The sequence below is a fragment of the Protopterus annectens genome, chromosome 5.part1 (assembly GCF_019279795.1).
Source record: "Protopterus annectens isolate FY-2018-M chromosome 5.part1, PAN1.0, whole genome shotgun sequence".
NCBI lineage: Eukaryota > Metazoa > Chordata > Ceratodontiformes > Protopteridae > Protopterus > Protopterus annectens.
This window is the reverse complement of record NC_056736.1, coordinates 578,578,938-578,602,556: the sequence shown is the minus strand read 5'-3', so window position 1 is coordinate 578,602,556 and position 23,619 is coordinate 578,578,938. Positions and strand designations below refer to the sequence as shown.

Sequence of the window (23,619 nt, the reverse complement as noted above, 5' to 3'; positions counted from 1 at the left end):
TACGAACATTGAAAGCCTTTTCATTGTTGCCATGCAGAGAATATTTACATAACTAGGTAACGTATAAGCCTTAGGTATTGAAATGCATATGACAGTATTTGAAATAAAGGACAGGATTACAGTATTTTCAGAAGCTCATTACATTTGGTGGAGACTTGCAGTTATCTTTGCAGGCTTTACCCGTAAACTAAACAGAATACCAATCTGTCATGTGTGGTCCATAACTTGTGCAGTAATCCTTTAAGCAATTTATCTTGAGCTTGTTTCTTGTTTGCTGTTCATTTTTTTACTTTGAACATGTGTTCCCCGTGAAACAAGTAGATAGTTGTCAGGCAGCAGGACTTTTTTAGATAAGAAACATTTTTACAAGTGGGGGTATCACAGAAATTGCTACTTTCAGCATGTTACTTGGTAATTTTATAAAGCTGAATATAAATTATAATTAGAAATGCAGTGCAAGGAGAAGTGGTTTGAGCTGAGTGCTGCTTGTTTTATTTTATACTTGATTTTGACTGGCATTCCAGTAATGTATTTAAAAAGCAATTTATTTTTTCATGCCTCACAACCTTTGTGTTTCCATCTAGATATTAAGTAAGTTGTGATGTAGCCAATGCATTGAAATATTTTTTTCTTCTACACTTCATTTTGTCTTGATTGGACTCTTGTAATGACGGTTTGGCACCCAGGGCAGCATATTTAATTAAAGTTCCAGTTGTTGTGGTTTTGAGCATAGCTCCACCCCTTTCTAGTTGGTCACACCCCTTCCCATTGGGCCCACCCATTCAGCTGTCTCCTGCAGCCCCCCTTTAATTTGAAGTCACCAGCCGCTACTGCATGGAACGTTATGGTGAGTACATAACTTCTTATGTTTTACTATAACATTTTCCTTTCGGATCTACAAGCTTGCAACACAGATGCTGTCAGCTCTCTATGACAAATTCCCAAAGCTTGTTTATACACACACACATTTATACCAACACATCTGATATTTTTTCTCAAAGTCTGATGTATGATGTGAGTTCTTTCTTTGTATAACAGTTTTCCTTTGTTCCCTTGTCCTTGGTTCTTTGTAGTTTGATGTTCCATAGAAACTCAGTCTTGCATTATCTGAAGCGTGGTGTTCTAGCACTATCTGAAACTTGATATTCCAACTCTATCTTGCTTGATGTTACATCTTTTTACTTCGTTGATGGCCTTCCAGCTGCCATCTGCGCAGTTTTTATTTTTACAGACTTTGTTTCTCAGTTTTATTTTTACAGACTTTGTTTCTCAGTAACATACTCCTTTACATGGATGCCAATATCTAATTAAGCTATGTCAGCACACTTACTACTTTTTATTTTTCAGCATTTTATACTATTCCTAAACTAACCCTTTATATTTCATACATTTCTTGCAGCTTTTTATTCAAGCTAATAATCTTGCTAGCAACAGTTACTATTATTCTTTCAACATCCCGAGGATGTCTCATGGAACTTTTATGCCAGCGGGGAGGCTGGTCCGCCCCAAAACCTTCCTCGGACGAGTCAGTGTTTCTGGAGGCCTTTGGCATGGGCCTTCTACTTCCTGGGTGTATACCCCCCCCCCCCCGCAGACCCTCTGATGGATTTAATCACTTTGCGGGCTTGGAAGGAGCCGGACACTGTGGAGCCTATTCCGAAGTGCCCTAACAAAATTCCAAGCCCCAATTCTGACAGACCCGCATGGAACAAAGCATCCTCTGTAAATGCTATGGTGGTAGCAGCGGGCACCAAGAAGGACCTGGCTCAAGAAAGGTCCTCGGTCCGTCCCTCCCGACCGAGAGTTCAGGTTGATGGACCGCCTAAGGAAGCGTACGTATGCGTCGGCAACCTTTTCTATAAGGCTGTTGAACTACTTGGCCCATGTTATTCGATTGCAGCCCGACCTTGTTAAGGAACTCGCTGTCACCCCCTGGGTCCACATCGCAGGAGGATAAAAACACGTTCTCCATGAGGATGGCCACCCTCAATGCGATATCAAATACATCCATGCGCCTCCTCCAACACGCCACCGAGGGAGCGGCTAGTGCGGCTGGTCCGGCGTTGCCATGAGGCATCACCCCTGGCTTATTTTGTGTCAGTTCTCGGAGCCCTTCAAGGTGTCATTTGCGAATGCCCCTTACGATGGCTCTTCACTTTTTGGTAAGACCATCCGTGACACTTTGGTCCAGAGCGAGAAGGATGGGAAGACACTGTCTGCCTTCGGGATCCGCTTCTGGAACCCTCAAAGATCCTTTTCTTGGTATCACTGAGGGCAAAAGAAGATGTGATTCTGGAAGTCTCAGTATTCCCAGGACGCTCTGGACTCATCTTCCCCTAGAGGCAGAGGGGGTCAGGATAGATGCCACCCCCAGGGGCAGAGGGGGTCCGAGGAATTTTGGGTCTCGAGAACCTTTCTCTGACAGGCCCGCACAGCAACCCTGAGGGGTTGCCTGACTGCTCTGGAGGCAGTCAGGGGTTGCCTGTTGTTGCACCTGATGGCATGAGTCTGTGTTATCAGACCATTGGGTGCTACGAGTCATATCCAGAGGTTTGTGGCTCCCCCCATAGTACCCAAACACCTCCCGGATGTACCAACTGTGCAAAGGGAGGCAGCGCCACTAGAGGTAATGAAGCTGCTAAAGAAACGAGCCATCAATTCCATCCCCTGAGATCAGTCCGTATCGGGCATCTATACCAGGTTCTTTTTGGTGCCAAAAAAGACAGGGGACCTCAGGCCCATCCTGGACCGGTCAGCCCTGAACCTGTCAATTGCCAAAGAAAAGTTCCAGATGGTCACATTACAGTACATCCTGCCTTACTTGCAAAAGATGAACTGGATGTGCTCGTTAGATGTCTAGGATGCTTACTACCACATAAAGATACACAGAACTTCCAGGAGGTTCCCTTGCTTCTGGCTAGGGCCCAATCATCATCAGTTTCGAGCTCTACCCTTTGGTCTCACCACAGTCCCCAGGGTACTCACCAAGGTTATGGCAGTAGTAGTGGCTCACCTGAGGCTCCAGGGGATTCAGGTCTTCCCATACCTGGATGATTGGTTCCTTGCTGTGTCCACCAAGCGTCTACTTTGTCAAGCCAAGGACTATTTCTTACACCTAGCGGATCATCAAGGTATTACCGCCAACATTGCCAAATCTCTCAGAATCCTTCAGTATCGGAACAGATTTTTCTAAAGTGGGGTCAGCCTTGCTGTGATCTCTTCACATATCCTTCCAACATGAAGTGCTCTCCTCACATATCCTTCCAACATAAGTGCAGCGGGTTCTAAGCTCTGAACCCACCCACCAGAGGAATCCCCCAGAGATGCTCTAGTCCATGCTTGGCCTCCCAGTCTTCTGTATGCTTATCCTCCAGTACCTCTTATTCCATAGTTTTTGCAGAAAGCTCGTCGACTGGGGAGCAAAGTCATCCTCATTGCCCCTTTTTGGCCTCACCAGGTTTGGTTTCCCTTCCTCTGGTCTCATCTTCTAATTCCTCCTTGAATCTTGGATCCCCGCCCGGATCTCTTATCTCACCCGTCGGGGTTCCCTCATCTGAACTTGGACAGTCTGAAACTTACAGCTTGGCTGCTCCAGTTCCCCTAATTGCCAGGACTCCCAGTTTGTCGTCTTCTGTCTTCTTCTGTTAAGTCTATCCTGGTGGCAGCTCTTAAATCCTCCACCAGAAAAATCTACCATAGCACTTTTGCAAGTGCGCTTCAGAGAAATTTGGATCCCTTTTTGCCTCCAATTGCAGCCATTCTTGAATTTTTGGCAGACATTTATCAACAGGGGGGCCAGTTCATCTACAGTATAGGTACAGCTTGCGGCCATTTCAAGTTTTCATGTGACGTCTTTGGCGTCTTCCAGATTATGCAAAGTCTTTATCAAAGGTACCTTTCTCTAGGATGCCACTCTTTTGTGGGACCTTACCTTGATACTACAAGCTTTAGTTGCTCCTGATTTTGAACCAACTGCAACAGTAGACCTCAAATTCCTATCTTGGAAGACAGCCTTTTTAGTGCCTATCACCTCGGCTAGGAGGGTCTCAGAACTCCAGGCATTGTATATCAAGGTTCCGTACATGGTTTTCCACAAGGACAGGATCTCTTCGTACCAGCACCTCTTTTCTTCCCAAAGTGGCCTCTGAGGCAAACATAAATCATATTATAAATTTACGTGTTTTCTTCCCGAATTTCAAAAGTAAAGGTGAATACAAATTGCATTTGTTAGATGTTCATAGACAATTACATTTTTAGTTACATAGAACCAACTCTTTCCGAAAGTGTGATAAATTGTTTGCGTCTTTCTCTCAACTGTTTTTGGGTAAACTCATTTCCAAGGTGCCCATTGCTAAATGTATTTTACTCTGCATTTCTCAAGTGTACAAAGACAAGGGATATCACTACCGGGTCAGGTTAGAGCCCATTCCACCAGGTCCATGGCTACTTCACTGGCCTTCTGGTCCAGAGTATCCTTGGATGATATCTGTTCTGCGGCTACTTGGTCCTCATCTCATACTTATATTTCCCACTATAAATTGGATTTGGTATCTAGAGGCCGGGCATCCTTTGGCTCCGCAGTGCTTCGGAATATCCTCCCATGAGGAAAAATTATAGGATCTGCCAATTAGATCTGCTGATATGGGTAGTATGACTGAATCATCTAGTATATATTTTTTCCTTTCCCCATCCATTTTTCCTGTTTAGTTCCTTGACTTTCTTTCTTTGCACCATGGTACCTTCTGTTCCACCGTTATTGTATTGTATGGCCTATAAGTAATTCGTCTACTTGCTGTTTTTTGTATATGATTTGAAAATGCATGGCTTTTGGTTTGACAACTGATTTGTTATGGATTATTTAAAACATTATCGCTTTTAAATTTGTATTCTGTATTGCCTCGCAACATTGACAAAGCCAAAGGGTGTAACTGGTTGAGAGAGACATTTTTTTCTTTGTTGGTCTAACAGAAAATGTCTTTTGCATAGTTTCTGTAACTCAACTTCTGCATACAAGAGTATGCACCAGTATTTTTTTCTTTATGTTCAATAAACTTTCATTATTTTATGGAATGGTGATCTCTGCTGCATTTTTATAGCACGGTGTGCCGTATGTATATGAACAGATGTGAAGTTGTTCAATCTCGCCGTTCATTCTTACACATGGGGTTCAGAACCAATCTACTAGCTGAAGATCTCAGAGTAGCTCGAGGCCAGGTCCCTATCCCATGATGCTGTCTGTCCTATCCCAGATCTAGTTTGCCGCTGCAACAGATCGGAGGTAGTCAGAGAGCTTGGGCCAGTTTCTCATAAATTTTTCTACTTTGTAGCCAAATAGAATTGCTCTTTATACAGTTACACTGCTTATTGGGGTAGTTAGCCTTTGTTTGCTTTAATTTTTTTCAGAGTTTTGACGAGATTTCGTCCTTTTCAGAGCGGCTGCTCTTAGGCCTTTATCCGTGCCTTAGTTTATGTTTATTAATCCCTATCTTGTTTAGCGTGGGTTTACATAGTATTAATTTTTTGGACGACTGGCTCCTTACCGCCGCCTCCAGGCATCAAACTAATTCTGTCCATGGGATCACACACTCAATCTCTGCTCTGTTAGGCATCACTATCAATTTCAAAAAGTCTGTGTTGTCGCCTTCGCAGAGCATCTCCTTTATCGGAGCAGAGCTCGACACCACAGTAAAATTGCCCCTGGACAGAATAGCCACTCTTCAAAACCAGGTCTCAGACATTTTGCAGAGCAGAAAAGTACCGGCTTCTCAAGTACTAAAGCTACTAGGTACCATGGCAGCTACGCTCATAGCAGTTCCCCGGGGCGTATGCACATGCGGATTCTTCAATGGTTACTCTTCACCTGGTGGTCTTACCAACAACTTCAGATGTCATTCTTAATCATCATTACGGACTCTTGCAAGAAGGATCTTCGCTGGTGGTTGACCAGCCACCAAGTTACAGTGGGTCAACCATTTGTTTCTCCCCTGCCATCAGCCATGGTGACCACAGACGCTTCTTTGATAGGGGGTGGGGGGGGGGGCTTTTTCAGGGAAGAACAGCCCAAGGCACCTGGTGGAGACTGAGTCACAGTTGCACATCAGTATTCTGGAGCTGAGAGTGGTGCTTTTGGCGTTGCAGCACTTCCATGACTCTCTTCCTCTATGGACGTTTGCGATAGAGACAGACAAATATGTATGTGATGTTCATCGTGCATACAGCTGCAGTAATCACAGATGGGTTTTCAGCCGTCAGGCAGTCCCTCGGTCGGCCGAATTCCAAAGTCTTGGTCCGGCGTCGGTTGTCGTCGCTTACTCTTCTGACGTCAGGAAGGCCAGAGTATATAAGACACAGCCGACGCCATGTTCTCCAGTCTTTTTTGCCGCGCGGTGCCCGAAGCAGAAGCAGTTCGCAAGTGCCGGTCGGCCAGCTCCTGAATTACGAAAATAATTGGAACCGAAGTCTTCATTAAAGCTAAGTACCCCGTTGGGGAACCTTTTCTTGCCTCAGACCGATGTCAGAAAAAGTTAATAATTGTATTTCTTGTGGGAAGCAAATACCGCATAAGGATTTCCATTCCCTTTGCATACCTTGTTTGGGCCCAGACCACGACGTCTCGGGCTGTCGCTTTTGCGCTACCTTCAATAAACGCACTATCAAGCGTCGGGCGGAGTTCGCCCAACACTACTTTGGTAAAGCTTTTGACTATAAAATGTCGTCGGACACTCCGACTACCGTTTTGTCCAAAAAACGCAAGGAAAAGGACCGACACGCGAGGCCCTCGGTCCCCGCCGACACCACGCCAAAACAGGCTACACGTGGTCCGGTACTCAGCGAGACGCCTTTGCAGTCCCTGACTACCGACGACACTCCTTTGGCGGTGTCCTCTGTACCCGAGACCGCTGGGTCCTCGGCCCTTTCCTAGACTACAACCAAAGCCCCTGCTAATGTCGAGCCTACTAATGTGGACAGGTCCACTTCCACCCATGGTGTATTTAGGCCCTCATCTGCTTTTTCAATTAAGGCCTTTACTAAATCCAAAGCAGCCAGGCATCCCACGAGGCCTGTTCCACAGGGCCCATCTCCTGGACACATGCCTAAGAAACAGATGCTTAAAATGGCTGAGGATCTAATTACTCTTATCAGAGGTTCTCAGCCCCCTCCTGACAAGAGACCCAGAGTGGAGGAAGAATCTCACTCATCTGATCAGGGATCCATTTTATCAGAACATTCTGATGCAGAGGAACAATCTTACTCCCCTTTTGAGGATTCGGATGCAGAACAGTCCATCCCTTCTGTATCCCCTCCTGAGGATTTTTCTTTTGGGGAAACCTTGCACACCTTGAGGGAACACTTCCATTGGGAAGGCCAAGACTTTTCAGATTCCAAGAAAAGACTTAGGGAATTTCTTTGGTTACCTCAGCATAGGCCTCTGGCTATACCCCCTGTTTTGGATGTACTAGATGATGTCTACTCGGAGGCTTGCCTTAACCCTGATTCTCTGCCTCCTGCACCAGTAAAACCTGATAGGTATTAGAGTACCCAGTTCTCACCAATTTCTCTACAAAGGCCATAATGCTGACCCTGAAACCATTTCACAAGGCCCCAAGGGATTAAAGGCCTCCACTGCCAAGAATCCACTTCCTGCAGAAAGGGAATCCAGATCTCTAGAAAGGTGGGGTAAAAAGGTATATACCTCGGCCACCCTAGCCATGAGGGCCTTAAACTGTCAGTTTCATATGATTAAATATCAACAGTACCTGTTATCACAATTAAGGAACAAAATGTCTCAACCTGAACAACCAGATTTAAAAGAGTTACAGGATATGATGCATAGTGCGGAGCAAGTGGGTAAACACACCTTACAATGTGGTTATGATGCCCTAGAGGCTTCCAGTAGAGAGCGGCTGCTACAGGATCAGTCATTCGCAGACATGCTTGGCTTAGGGAACAAAATTTGCCTGATCATGTGAAAGCTAAACTTCTTGATGCTCCTTTACAAAAGGATGTACTATTTGGTACTAATGCTGAGGAGATACTACGGAAAATGGAAGAAAAAGCCAAATCTATGCAAACTGTCAAAGCTTTATTACAGGTCCAACCACCACGTTTTAGCAGAAATTGGCCTTCAAAAAACTGGTCCTTTCCAGCCACTGACCAGCCCCAAAGAGGTAGATACAGACGCACAAGGGGCAGAGGGCAATCACAGGGATCATATAGAGGCAGACAATGGCAATCTACAGCACCAAGAGGTGGTGAAGATAGTGCACAACAATACAGGAAGCATACCCAATGACTCCCTCATCTCCATGCCAAGCAAGTCTCAGCTGGCAGCACCTTTGGGAGGGAAACTAGCATTATTTGCAAGCAATTGGCATATTGTCACAACAGACAAATGGATACTGGACATTATAAACAGAGGCTACAAATTTCAATTTCACACTCTTCCAAAAATGAGAGGCATGCCAAACCTGCCACAAAATCAAAGGGCAGAGGCACAATTACAAATTTCAAAGCTCCTAAACATGAGAGCTATACAAAAGGTACCTACGCACCAACAAGGTCAAGGTTTTTATTCAAGACTTTTTCTGGTACCAAGAAAAGGAACCGACTGGAGACCCATTCTGGACTTATCCATCCTAAACACATTTCTGCTCGTACCAAAATTCAAGATGCTCACATTACAGCAACTTCTTCCCATGCTGGGCAAGGAGTTTTGGCTGGTAACATTGGACCTCAAGGAGGCATACCTGCATGTCCCAATCAGACAAAGCTGCAGAAGATACCTCAGATTTCTTGCAGGTTCAATCCACGATCAATTCTCTGCATTGCCCTTTGGCTTATCTACTGCACCCAGAGTATTCACAAAGTGCCTGGCATTAGTGATTGCCTACTGCAGACTTCAAGGGATACAAATTTATCCTTATCTGGACGACTGCCTGATCCAAGCGGACAGCAAACACATACTACTGGAACATCTGGCATATGTGACACGGTTACTGCTTTCTCTGGGATATACCATCAACAAGGAGAAATCAAGGCTAACACCATCTCAGAAAATAACCTTCCTGGGTGCCAGCTTGGACACAAACACCCAGATGGCATATCTTACGCCAGAAAAACAAGGGCAACTATCTCAGTACTTCAAAACACTAGCAAAAAGTGCCAGGCTTACTGCAAGGAAAATCCTGCAGGCTCTGGCATTCATGGCATCTTGCATTCTTCTAATCCCATGTGCAAAGCTGCATATGAGGAAACTTCAATGGTACCTAAAAAATCTATGGTCTCAACACAGTCACAGTTTGGAAGCAATTATACCAATAATCCCATGCTTGCAAAAGGAATTTCTATGGTGGGCCCAAGCATGTCAAGTAACCACAGGCCTTCCATTCTGCAAGCCTCAAGCAAAACAAGTCATAACCACAGACGCCTCAGATTACGCCTGGGGGGCGCACATGAAGGACAAGTGCATTCAGGGCAGATGGTCCCAAAAGGAAAAGCACCTGCACATCAATCAAAAAGAAATGCTGGCAGTAATAAATGCAGTCACAGCTTTCAAGGACTTCCTGCATCCAGGACAATTACTGATAAGAACAGACAACACCACAGTAATGTGGTACATATACAAACAAGGAGGAACACATTCATACCCCTCGTGCAGACTAGCCATGACTCTTTGGAACTTGGCTCTGGAAAGACAAATCGAACTTCAAGCACAGTACGTGCCAGGGCTGGAAAACACACTGGCAGACACTCTAAGCAGAAATATGACAGATCCACACGAATGGAAGTTACATCCTCTAGTGTTTACAGAGATAATCCAAGCGTGGGGGAGGCCAGACATAGATCTTTTTGCCTCCCACAGGAACCATCAAATGAAAAAGTTTTGTTCAAGGACCTTTCATCCAAAGGCCTGGAAAGTGGACGCCCTTTCATTCTGTTGGACAGCATGGACAGTTTATGCATTCCCACCTCTGCCTCTTCTGCCCAAGGTACTTTTGAAAGCAAGAACAGACAAACTGAGGATGATACTGATTGCTCCAGATTGGCCAAGGCAACACTGGTATCCACTCCTGAGGAGCTTAACGCATACTCCTCCCTGGTCCCTGCCTCTAATACCTCTTCTGCTGACTCAGAACAACTACAAAACTCTTCACAGTCAGCTGAAAACACTCAACCTCGCTGCATGGAAAATTCCTTAACACCACAACAGACCCTACTCTCCAAGGAGGTGCAGGATGTCATTTTGGAGGCCAGAAGACCATCTATTAGAAAAGCTTACTCCGCAAAATGGAAGCGGTTTTGCTGTTAGAATGAGAAAAGAGGCCAGGACCCTAGAAAATTGAACTTGCCTCAGGTTTTACAGTACCTAGCTGAACTACTGAACAGTGGGCTCTCATTTTCTTCCATAAAAATTCATGCCTCAGCCATTTCTGCAGAATTCAACACGGATCCTCCTTTATTTTCTCACCCACTCTTACGACAGTTCCTCAGAGGGGCTAAGAATATAAGACCTCCAAGGAAGCAACCAATACCAGCCTGGGACCTTAATTACATGCTAGAAAAATTAACATTGCCTCCTTTTGAACCTGCTGCCTCAACAGATTTGCAATATTTGTCCTGGAAAACTGCTTTCCTTCTGGCCATCACTTCAGCTCGTAGGGTTTCTGAACTACAGGCTCTCATGGCGGTGCAGCCCTTCCTCATCTTCCATCAGGACAGGGTTTCCCTTTGTACCAACCCATCTTTTATGCCAAAAGTGGTATCCCGGGTAGCCTTAAATCAAGCCATACACCTGCCTACCTTTTATCCTAACCCTCAAAACAAAGGGGAAAGGCTGCTACACTCTTTAGACATCCATAGGCAGCTACGTTATTATTTGGACAGAACAAAGTCCTTCAGGAAATCAGAACAACTTTTTGTGTCCTATGCCGTAGGGGCTCAAGGGAAACCAGTTACAAAACAGACCATTTCCAAGTGAATTGGCCACTGCATACAGTTTTGTTGTTCCTATCATGGGAAATCTGTCCCTACTGGTATCAGATCTCACTCCACCAGGGCCACAGCCACCTCTACAGCCTTCCTCAGAGGTGTTCCTACTAAAGATATTTTGGAGGCAGCCACTTGGAGTTCTGTACATACCTTCACAAAACACTACCACCTGCCCTTATATTCCAGAACAAGAGCAGGCTTTGCCACTGCTGTTTTGCTGGGCATTCTGGCTCAACCCAGTTCCTCATAGTACCTACCACCCTATGCATAGCTTTGGGACTCTACCCATCTGTGATTACTGCAGCTGTATGCACGATGAACATAGTACAGTTTTGTACCTACCATAAATGTAGATGTTCGAGTGCTAATACAGCTGCAGTACAGGTTTCCCTCCCTTCTTCCCCACTTGGTAAAGGCATGGGTCCTAACAACCTCTTCATACCACTTGACTGGGTTATCCTGCTATGTTTCATTTGCTTACTTACACTGTTTTTGCATTACATTGCATTGCATGCATATGTAGATAAGCTTTATTTATGTATTGCCTTCCTTTTGGGGGCACCTGACATCTGGGGCAAGAAAGACTGAAGAACATGGCGTCGGCTGTGTCTTATATACTCTGGCCTTCCTGACGTCAGAAGAGTAAGCGATGACAACCGACGCCGGACCAAGACTTTGGAATTCGTCCGACCGAGGGACCGCCTGACGGCTGAAAACCCATCTGTGATTACTGCAGCTGTATTAGCACTCGAACATCTACATTTATGGTAGGTACAAAACTGTACTGTCTGGTACGTCAACAAACAAGGGGAACCAGGTCTTACCCCCTGTGTCGAGAGGCCTTGAGAATTTGGCAGTGGGCAGTACCCACCGGGCACTTTCTGATAGCCACGCATATCCCGGGGCAATCCAACGTGATAGCGGACAAACTGAGCAGAGCCATTCTTCTACCGCACCAGTGGTCTGTCAAAGACAAATTTGCGGAGATGATTTTCCGCAGATGGTGCCAGCCTTGCTGTGACCTGTTTGCATTATCTATAAATGCCAAATGCAGAAGCTACTTTGCCCTGAATCCCCCTCCGGAGGACAGCCCAAGGGACTCGCTTATACACGATTGGCCCCCGGGACTCCTGTATGCCTTCCCACCTATACCCCTGATTCCGAAATTCTTCCAGAAAGCCAAAAGCCTGGTAAGGACTGTAATCTTAATAGCCCCTTTTTGGTCTCGACAGATTCGGTTCCCCTTCCTCCAACTCTATCAACTGGAGGAACCTTGGATTCTGGACCCAGTTCCAGACCTGCTGACACATTTGTCAGGGGCCCTCCATCCCTCCCTTCGTTCCCTCAGACTGACAGCTTGGTACTCCGATTCCTAACCTAGCCAGGTCACACAAATTTTCTTCGGAGGTCCAGCATATTATTGTACCTTCACATAAAGCTTCCACCAGAAAGTTGTATGCTAGTAAATGGAAGCGATTTGCTTTTTGGGCCTCCCAGAATAACATTGATCCTTATGTTGCCCCGATTGCTAGTATCCTGGAATTTCTATCTGAGCTTTTTCATGAAGGTGCTGCAGCTGTCACTATTAGAGTTCAATTGGCTGCAATTTCGAATTTTCACCTCGAAGCTGAAGGTTCTTATTTGATGTCTCAGATTATGTAGGGCTTTCCTGAAGGGTACCTTTCATCTTAGACTGCTTGTTAGACAACCTTTTACTCCCTGGAATCTAAATTTTGTGCTGTCATGTATTATTCTTCCTCCCTTTGAGCCTGCATCATCTTGCCATTTGAAGTTTCTTTCTTGGAAAACTATTTTCTTGGCGGCCATTACCTCAGCTTCAAGCCCTTTCTATCAAACTCCCATACTTGGTGTTTCACCCAGAGTATCACTGAGGACTAACCCTTCATTCCTGCCAAAGGTGTGTTCCAAGACTAACCTGAATCAAACTATTGAACTTCCAACCTTTTTCAGTAACCATTCTAATAAGCTGGAGTACATGTCGCATAAACTTGATGTCCACAGATAATTGAGATTCTATTTGGACAGGACAAAGGAATTTAAAAGATCTGACCAACTCTTTGTATCTCATGCTGAGACTAAGAAAGGATTACCAGTCTCTAAAGTCACCCTTTCAAAATGGTTAACCAACTGCATTATATTTATATACTCTTCAGCAAACCAAACATTAGAGCATGGTGTAAAGGCGCATTCCACTAGGGTTGTTTTCACTTCTTCTGCTTATGCGGCTCGATTGCCTTTGGACACTATATGTGCAGCTGCCACTTGGTCTAAGCCGCATACCTTTATCACTCATTACAAAGTGGACAGGGCTTCATTTGGTTCCACTATCCTCAGGAATATACTCCCCTGAGCCACCCAGGATTAGGGTGCTTGGGACGCTACCCATGTGTAAGAATGAACAGCAAGATTGAACAACTTCACATAAAGAAGTTATGTACTTACCATAATATTCCATGCGAGTTCATCTCTGCTTCATTCTTACATTCCCACCTGGCTTCCCCCTTCAGGGTCTCGAAGAATGAGTAGATTTGGGGTCTGGTGGTCTTGTTCTGGGACTTCTTACTCCAATTGGAGTATTATTTGGGTTATGTCTGTGCATGCTGGGTTCAGCAAACTAGATCCGAGGTAGGACAGAGAGCATCATGGGATAGGGACCTGGCCTCGAGCTACTCTGAGATCTTCAGCTAGTAAGCGGCCAACTCGGAGCCGATAGATTGGCTCCTAACCCATCTGTAAGAATGAAGGTGAGATGAACAACTCACATGGAACGTTATGGTAAGTGCATAACTTCTTTTTTTCAAATAATGTGCTGACTCTATAAATGGGCATACTCCTAGGTGCACAGTTAGGTTTGCTGGCCTAGTCTGGTGTGACATCACTGTGTACATTCCTGAAAACTGGGGGCTGAAAAAGTAGCCTTGCAAGAGACTGCAGGAGAGGAAATCCCAACAGTTAGCCATTTGAGGACTCCCCTTTTTTAGATCATGTGATATTATGAATATCCTGTTACATTCCTCTCAGACACCCCCCCCCCCCCCCCATAATAAGCTGGTCCTCAGGTTTAGGTACTTTTGACATTTTGGAAGCAGTCTTGATTTTTTTGTGGTGGGTAAGGAGGACTCTTTTCTTTTAGGTCTTTTTGCAGTAGATGCTTTTTCAGCTCATCATTTCCACTTAATGGTTTCTTTCAGTAGATTTTGGGTTATTTAAATATTTTTGTCTTTTCAGGTGAAAAGGTTGGGCTTGGGTGTGCTGGTCTTTCTATAACCCAATGACTGTAATATTGGCTGTACCAAAGAGTGCATTCACTTCCTAAACATGATCCTTGGTGAGACCTGGGAAAGGAATTCACAGATTTATTTATTTATTATTTATTTTACATTTGTTGACTGGGATTGTCCGACTGAGCTGAAGAGCCCTTTTTCAGCAGAGGCCTGGGGAGAAAAGCTCCAACATATTATACAATTTTCATTATAAATTAGCATTAAACAGCAATGTTACAGGATTATTACAAGGAATTAGGTAGCAGTACAATGTTATACAGTGTCAATAATCAGGAGTATAGCATAACTATTTCAAGATGTATAAAAAAGAAATATGTCATTAAGATGAGTATAGGTTTTGGGGTAAGTGGTTACAAAAATCCAGTTTTATCATGATGCAGTTGCATGAAGGCAAGACAGTTACAAGAGAGTGTTTCTCTGAGGCACTTTGCTTAATAGATTTTAGAAGACAGTAGAAAGAGTAGTCAAAGAAGATTAGTGAGAAGAGTGAGTTAAGGGCAGAAAGTAGATTAAGGTATGAGAAGTAGGGGATGTTTAAGGAGGGCGAGTGCAGTGGCAGGACCAGTGACTTTTAAAGTGCTCTTTGGTGGCTGTCTCATTGTTTAGGATCTGCAAGGGTCCTGATTTCTAGTGGGAGCCTATTCCAGGCAATAGTGGGGCGATAGCTGTGTATGTTGCGTCCAAATTTAGACTTGGGTTTGTAGATTTGTAGTAGGTCTTGGTTAGAGCTTCGGAGAGGTCTGGAGGGAGAATAATGGGGGATGAGAGGGGATGGTGCTGGGCAGTAGAAAGGGCTGGTATAGAATAGAATGGATGATCTGGAGCTGAGAAAGAAGCTGGTGGGGTAATTCAAGCCATTTTAGTTGTTTTAGAGAGACAGTGATGGTATTTGTAGGTTTGTTTGGCAGCAAATCTAGCTACCTTGTTGTATGTAGATTTGGGTTTGGTCAGAAGTGCTGAGTTAAGATTTGTGAGAATTTGAGAATTGTACATTAGACAGGGTAGAGGGTAGGTAAGAGAGAAAGAGAAACGTCTTGGCTTCAGAGGTAAGGAATTTCTTGTTACGGTAAAGGAGCCCTTGTTTTGAATGAGTCTTTTTGATACAGTTATTAACATGCAAGTCAAATTTAAGTTGATCGTCGATGGTTACGCCTAAGAGCCTAGTACTGGATTCTACCTGAATGGGAGTGTTATTAAGGGATTGTATGGAGAAGGAGGGTTTAATATTGTTGAACATTTTAGTTAGGAAGAGTAACAGCTTTGTTTTTTTAGCGTTAATGATGAAGCTAGCTGTTGGAGAGCCATGTTTCAACTAAGTTAAAAGATGCCTGAGTAGTTGAGAAGAGCTTAGAGGGAGAGTTGACTGTAGAGTCATCTGCGTATTGCAATAAAGATAACTGAGGACAGGAGGTATAGAGCTGATTAGTAAATATATTTAAAAGTAAAGGCCCTAGGATAGACCCATGAGGTACACCCATTTTGACAAGGGAGAAGAGGGGAGAGTCAAGAGTGTCATCTGGGGGGCGTGGCCAAGATGAGCACAGAGTAGCAGCTTTTTTTATCAGCTCAGCCTTTACAGAACTTTATTGACAGGAAATATTGATATAAACTTCCCTAATAGTTTTTTTATTTTAATTAATTCTTTAAAATATATATTAGGGTAGTATATAAAAAATTTCAAGTATATTTTAAGTTTTCCTGTCAAAGTTGCACTTGGAAGTACTACAGTAAAAGAACAGGATGAGCTTCACTAAATCTTCTCATCAAGAAACAACTATAAAAAAAGAACTACAGTCATTACTAACTACTATTCAGGAACTAAGTGTCAAGATAGACAAAATGGATATAAAAGTTGACAATTTCAAAGAAAAGTGTTCTCACCAAATGAACATTCTACATGATTTATTGCAACACAGGAAGCAGATTTCAGGAATGGAAACTGCATTAAGTGATATGGATAACAGACTTCAGGAGAGTGAACATAATGTTGAGTTCCTGTTAAAGCAAAATTCTCTTCTTCAGACAAAGGTTGATGACCTTGAGAACAGGAAGAGTACAAAACATAGTAGGAATAATGTGAGACTTTTTGGCTTACCGGATAACATAGAGGGAAATAATATGGAAAAATGTTTATCTTCCTGGTTGCCTGAAGTACTTGAACTGCCGGAGACTCTTTCATATGGTATTGAAAGAGCCCATATATCAATGGTGACATCTAAAAACACCAAGAGCAATTATACTAAATCTGTTATTGTAAAGTTCCTATCAGCCCATGATAAGGAAATGGTACTAAAGACTGCGTGGGCAAAATCCCCAATCAAACTGAAGGACAATATTATACGCTTTGATAATGACTATTCTTCAGTATTATCAAAAAGGAAAATTTTCTTGCCTTTAGTCAGAGAACTAAAAAAGAATAAAATAAAAACCCATTTGCTTTTTCCTGCAAGACTGAAAATATTTTATCAAGATGTTTTTAAAATTTTTGACGACCTAGACAATGCAATAACTTGTATAATATCTAATAACATACTGGAAAAAGTAGATGAAATGGAGTGGGCCAGTCATAGACTTAAAAGGAATGCTGAGAACAACACTTGGAAAACATTTGACCCTAAAAAAAAAAAAAATCAAAAGATGAATCATAAGTACATATTTGCACTTGATTCACTCATTTGGGGAAATGAAACCAGACATCCAGGTGAGCTTTTGGTATTATATTTAATATAATGTAAATTGGTTAACTAAATAGTTGTCTTTTGTTTTGTAGAACAGTTGTTTGTACTATTTGTTTAAGATTAATTATCTTAATGTTTATTGGTTTGATTCCTATGGATGCAGTGATTTTCCTGTCTCTGATATCTATGCTTCCGGATGTCTTGTAGTGGTGCTTATCATTAAGGGGCATATTTGTTTATCTTGATGTTTGGTTCTTATAGTGGTTGGAAAACTTTTATTTAGTTATAATTGCTGTATTTGTATTTTAGTTGATTTATGGTTAATTGTTTGATAAAGGAATATTGTATGATGGCCTGATGTATAGTTGCAGAATTGCTGTGCTAGTGATGGTACTTCTGACTCTGGATGTGAGTGGCAGTGTGGCTGGAGTAATGGTAAGGCTTTGTTGTCGTTTCCGAGTTGTTGGTGTGTTTATTTGGAGGCTCTAGTTTGGTGCTTTAGCACTGTAGAGACATGTGTGGTGGTGTTTGTGTTAATTGTATGTTTTGGTGCCTGTGTGCTTTGGTCGGAGATTAACCGGAGAGTCTGGTTGATAGTGTGGTGAAGCTTTGCTTGATAGCTGTCATTGCTTCGTGTTGTGTATGCAAGGTTTTTTTTCTTTCTTTCTCATCTCTCTCGGTATAGAGGGAGTCTCGAGACATGGCCTTATATGTAGTTAAGTAATGTTTTACTTACTATTTCCCGCCGGAACTTTGAAAGCTTTATCTTCATGATGAGCTTGAGACTGTGATATCCATCGCGGCTGGAACGCTCGGAGCTTTCTTAAAACGTCATCATGAAGGTGTCGGAAGTAAATTGATCTTCTGATCCTCACCGGGAAGCTACTGAATCAAATTTGTTTACTCATACAGCATACGGAAAGAAGATACAATAAGTTGAAAGTAGTAATCTAGTTATAAGACATTATATGCAATAATCTCTTAAATAAAAAGGGATTATACTACGCATGTAGCCTAAATACTTTTTCTGATCATCATAGGTATTCTTGAGCCTTATGTATTTATAAACGAATAGTATTCTCAGAAAATATTTGCTTTATGTAGGACAAGGGTGCCAATATCTTGATGAGAAATACTAGTTGTGATGTGTGCATTTTTGGAAGATTTAAAAACGCTACAAGCTGTTTATATACTTGTGTTACATGTACATTATTTATAACTATTGACTTGCTGAGAAAATATGAAGCATTTATCAAAATGTTAAATGTATAGACGTATATAATAGGTTATCTCAGTTATTTTATGAGTGCATTTGTGTAATAGGCTAATAGGGATGGACCACATAGGCAGCAATAATATTGCAAGGACAGGTGCAGTAAAAATAGTTAGATCTGTTTATCATTAGAAAATGTGAAATTTTCATCTTTTGTTTTGTTAATGAAATTGCTTTTCAAAATTCAAAGATAGTATAAGCTATAACTGAATAATAAAAAGCTCATTATATTTAAATACGGTTTTTATATAGTATACAGGAGCTATTTAAGCACCTTGCTTCTTTGAACTGCTATGATCTTTTCACTAGTTTTCAGTATGGTGATGGACCCTTAGAGGTAATTCAAATTAATGCAATGAATGGAAAATCAGACTTTTAAGGTTTATTACTCACTCTTCTATGAGAGACTGCACCGGGGTGTTTGGTTATAAGAAAACTAACAGGATGTTGTTGGTTTTACTTCTTGATGAGTAATCACTATATTTGGTTTCTGGCAAAGAAATGCAGTGTTCATTTCTTTCAGAACAGTCAGTATGTTAGTTGATTATTAGTAAAATCACTTTTATTAGCATCTTCTTTATTAGTTGCCAATGTTAGTGGTTATTGAAGGCCTTTAGGTGATTCATTTACAACTATGTCCCAGTTAGCTGGTCACCTATGGCAGTACTATATATCATACTTCAGCCTTTATTAGCCATATTTCGGTAATAAAATAATGCCATAGTCTCTTTTTAAGGTTCTTATCAAATGTGATTACTTTAGAACAGAAGAGTGAACTAATAGATCATAGTAGTTCTTAATAACCTACTAACTAATGTAAGAAAATTCTGTACTTTATTCCTGAGATGTAGCTGTGGTCAGATTACTAATTGACACAACATTATATCTATACATTTGTTCATACAAAAAAAATTGTTTGTTATTGATGAGAAGCTTTATTTTTATAGTTATGACTATAGACATTTAGGCAGGTGCTGACTGGATGCTGCTTTTGATAGGAGGTTGATTCGAGTGACTGATGTCATTCCAGTTAGGAGTTTTAAACTCCAGAGGGGTTCGGGTGGTTATTTTGTTTCATGTTTATGTTATAAATATTTTCTAATAACTTTTCAGATGTTCATATCTTATGTAGTAGGAAACAACCTTAATTTTAAGAATATGATACTCTTACACTGTTTGTTCTAATGATCATAATAGTATTCCTATTAGATATATTCTTGTGTATTTCTTAGATCAGTATGTTTATATTTACATAATTTAATTTTCAATGACTGTACTAAAAGGCATATCAGTTAACATTAATGGTTTAAATAATCCTAATAAAAGGAGGAATTTAACTAGATATCTTAAGTTACATAAATCCTAGTTAGTATTTTTACAAGAAACTCAATAACAGAGGATATATTCAGACTTGAATCTAAAACATATAAAATTTTAGTAAGTTCTGAACATACTAAGAAAAAGAGAGGAGTAGCTATCCTATGGAACAGCATAATGCCTTTTCCTAAAATAATAGATGCATATAAGGATAATAAAGGAATGTTTTATGCAGTCTCCATAGAAATAAACAGTAAAATGTTCACATTGATTAACATATATTGGATCCCAGGGATAGGGATAAACACAGTGAAACAACATCTAGATCAAATTGTACTATCTTCTAAAGGGAACATTATTTTGGCAGGAGATTTCAATTGTATTCTAGATTACAGAGACTCTAGTACTAATGGGAAGAGAAGAATATATACATCATCTAAATTATTAAAAGACTTTTCAGATACTTATTTTTTGAAAGATATAAATTATTTTGCAGATACTACTACTTTGTTTTACACCTTTTTTTTCTAATAGACATAACTCATACTCGAGGATAGATAGTTTTTATTTCTAATAATTTAACAGATTCCTTAAACAAATCAGCAGTGATTTCATGTCCTTTATCAGATCATAATTCTATAATTTTTGAAGTGGTAGCCAATCCAAATTTTAATATTCATATAAAAAGGATCCCAGCTTATATCACAAAATTAATAGATCATAATTCTATAATTTTTGAAGTGGTAGCCAATCCAAATTTTAATATTCATATAAAAAGGATCCCAGCTTATATCATAAAATTAAAAGATTTTAATGATTTCATTTCTACAGAAGTACAGAATTTTTTAGAACTTAACAATACTAATGATCTATCAGAAATGTACATATGGGATGCCCTAAAAGCTTATCTATATGGTAGGATATTGAATTGGTACAACAACAAAAAAAGAAAGCTTCAGATAAAGAGCTGCAAGATATACACTGTAAATTAGACACTTTAAAACTTAGTAATATGGGTGATAAAGATACATCAGATAAAAGAAAATAAATATGTTAAACAGTAAATATCTAGAAATATTAAAACATAAAACTATGATCAATATAGAAAAATTCAAGTTTATAAATTTCTCTTCTAACCCTAAATCCTTAAACATTCTTGCTAATAAAATGAAAAGATTAAATAGATTTAATCATATTAATGAAATATTCCCCCCTAAAAAAGGAAAAATGGTATCGAAAATTCATAATATATTAACTGAATTTAGAGAGTTTTTTATAAATATCAAGCAAACAACTGCTGATATTAACTCTAAAGAGGAAATAAAAACATTTATTAATAAATACACTAAAACAAGACTTTCAGAGGAACAAGGGATTTCTATTGATAAATATCTTTCAAAGAACTTCAAACTCACATTACCAAATTAAAGCAAAATAAAGCACCAGGTAATGCCGGCATCATTCCTGAGATTTACAAATTACTACCTATAAATGCTCTAAAATTGCTTTATAAAGTATTTAATCTTGTTCACGACAAAAACATAATTCCACCTTCTTGGAAATACACTTTTATTTCTATTTTAAAATCTAACAAAGATCCCTCTAAGTGGTACCTCCTACAGACCCATCTCCCTGTTAAACACTGATTACAAATTATTTATGTCCATTTATGCAGAAAGGCTTAAAACACTTTTACCCAAATTAATTGATAGTGATCAAATGGGGTTTATAATGAAGAGAACTTCATATGGATAACATTAAAAGAATATTAAATTTAATTGATTCGGTGAAAAATCTTAAAACAAATTTAACCCTAGTTAGTTTAGATCTAAATTGTGCTTTCGACTCAGTTACATGGGAATATTTGTTCACTCTATTAAAGGAATTAAATTTCTCCAATAATTTTATCAATCTTATCACTGTGTTATATGAAGGTAGCCAAGCTTATGTTAAAATTGGCACTAGTATATCTCAAACTATATCAGTAGTAAAAGGTACTAAGAAAGGGTGTCCATCCCCTCTTTTTTATTTTCATTAGTTATGGAACCATGGGCAAATTTAATAAGACATGATACAGATATTGAAGGATACAAGTTAAACCCCACTATATCATCTACAGTACAAATGTTTGCAGATTACATATTGATTACTCTTGGGAGTAGAAGGGAATCTATACAAAAACTTTTTAAAAAACATGGAATATTTTCAAAAAAATTCCGGCCTTACTTTTAATAATAATAAAACACAAATTCTTTTAACAGGTTTAAAAAATACAATATACCTGATGAATATAATGAATATATAGCTCAGTCTCAACAAATAGCATATTTAGGTATAATTATTACTAACAATATTAAAGATACCATTCAAATAAATTATAATAAAAGTCTATTACAGATAGAATATTTAATAAATAAATGGAACAAATTACCCTTTTCTACGGATGATAAACTAAAGATGATCCTTCTCCCCAAAGTCTTATATATAATTCAATCTTTATCTATACCTCCTTCTTACCAAATAATTAAAAAATTTAATTCAATGATTCAGAATTTTTTGTGGTTCCCAAATAAGCCAAGGATTGCATTAACAATACCATATGTATAATTGGAATAATGGGGGTATAGCCTTACCAAATTTAGAAAGTTATTCAATTTCATCAGTATTCAATACAATCTCTCATCTCATTGATGTGGAATATACTGCTAAGTGGAAAGAGTTTATAGAGGTATTGTCACACAATACCAAAGATATAAACAGTTCCTATAAGCTAAATATAATTAATAATCCATTTATTTGGAGGTTAAAAGATTATATTTCTGAATTTTCTTCTCTGAGTTTTAACTCTAAGTATATAGTTTTTCTTTTAAAATCATTTAAAAATTTTATATTTAAATATACTATATATAAGGATTGGCTTTTTTTTACTCTTCCCTATAGCCTACACACATCTATTTTCTCTTCAGATTATACAAAAATTTCTATATTTCAGCAAAAGCATTTAACATTTTGGCACCAAATGATGATAAATAATGAGATAAAATCCAATAGTTTACTCTTGGAAGAGTATAAACTTGATTCTTGTTATGGTTAGAGCTTCAAGAAGCTAGACAATATGTATTAAATAAATTGGATTCTATGCCTCCTATAATTAGGAAAAAAATTCCCAAGCTAATACAATATATGATTTTATCAGTTTTGCATAAAATCTCCTGCTAATAAGTTATCAAACATTTATATGGCAATTAAATGTGATTTAGATACACATTCAGATAATTATTGAAAATATTTTTCTTTAATCAATAATAATCCCCCTTCTGAGAAAGACTAATTTAATATTTTACAATCAGCAAGTATGACGACTTCTTTAAAATGGAAATTATTCACATGGAGATTTTTAAATAGATCATTTATCACTCCTCATAATATAAGTATATTTTCTAAAAAGAATATAACGTGTTGGAGATGTAATATTGAATTGAATGCTGACTGGTCTCGTATGTTTTATAATTGCATATATTTAAGAAAATGTTGGGATGATATCAATAATTTGTTGCAAACGATTTTTACTGATAATTTCTTTATATCTAAATCACTTGTTTTATTTAATACTCCTGTTCCTGATTGTGTAAAAGAGAATAAGTACCCTTTGGTTTGGTCTATACTATCTATAGCTAGAAAAACAATCGCTAAGAATTGGAAATCTAGTACAACATCTACATTTTTGGAATTTAAAAATATACTCCTTGAAACGTGTAATTTGGAAATGTTAACTATTAAATCTAGATCATCTAGGAATATTACATTATATAATTCATGGAATATCATCTATCAACTTCTAGAAAAATAGTTTATTAATTTATGTAAACAGATGATTTTTGTTAATCCTACAGCTACATTAAGAAATTTTTTTTTGCATGATGAATGTCTTTGTACATAGTTTAGTTACATTTGTTAATATATTAGAAAGTTTGTTTTTTTAATTTCTTGTTTTTTAACTTTAAAGAAAAAATGTTATAATTTCATGGAAATATTTGTTCATTTTAATAATTTTTTA

The 23,619-nt window shown here is 39.5% G+C and overlaps 1 protein-coding gene across 1 annotated transcript in view; it reads left to right on the top strand.

Moving 5' to 3' along the window:
- Positions 1 to 23,619, top strand: part of MPHOSPH8 (M-phase phosphoprotein 8) — a gene marked incomplete at its 3' end in the record, with an annotated part of 1,147,086 nt that overhangs the window by 559,575 nt on the left and 563,892 nt on the right.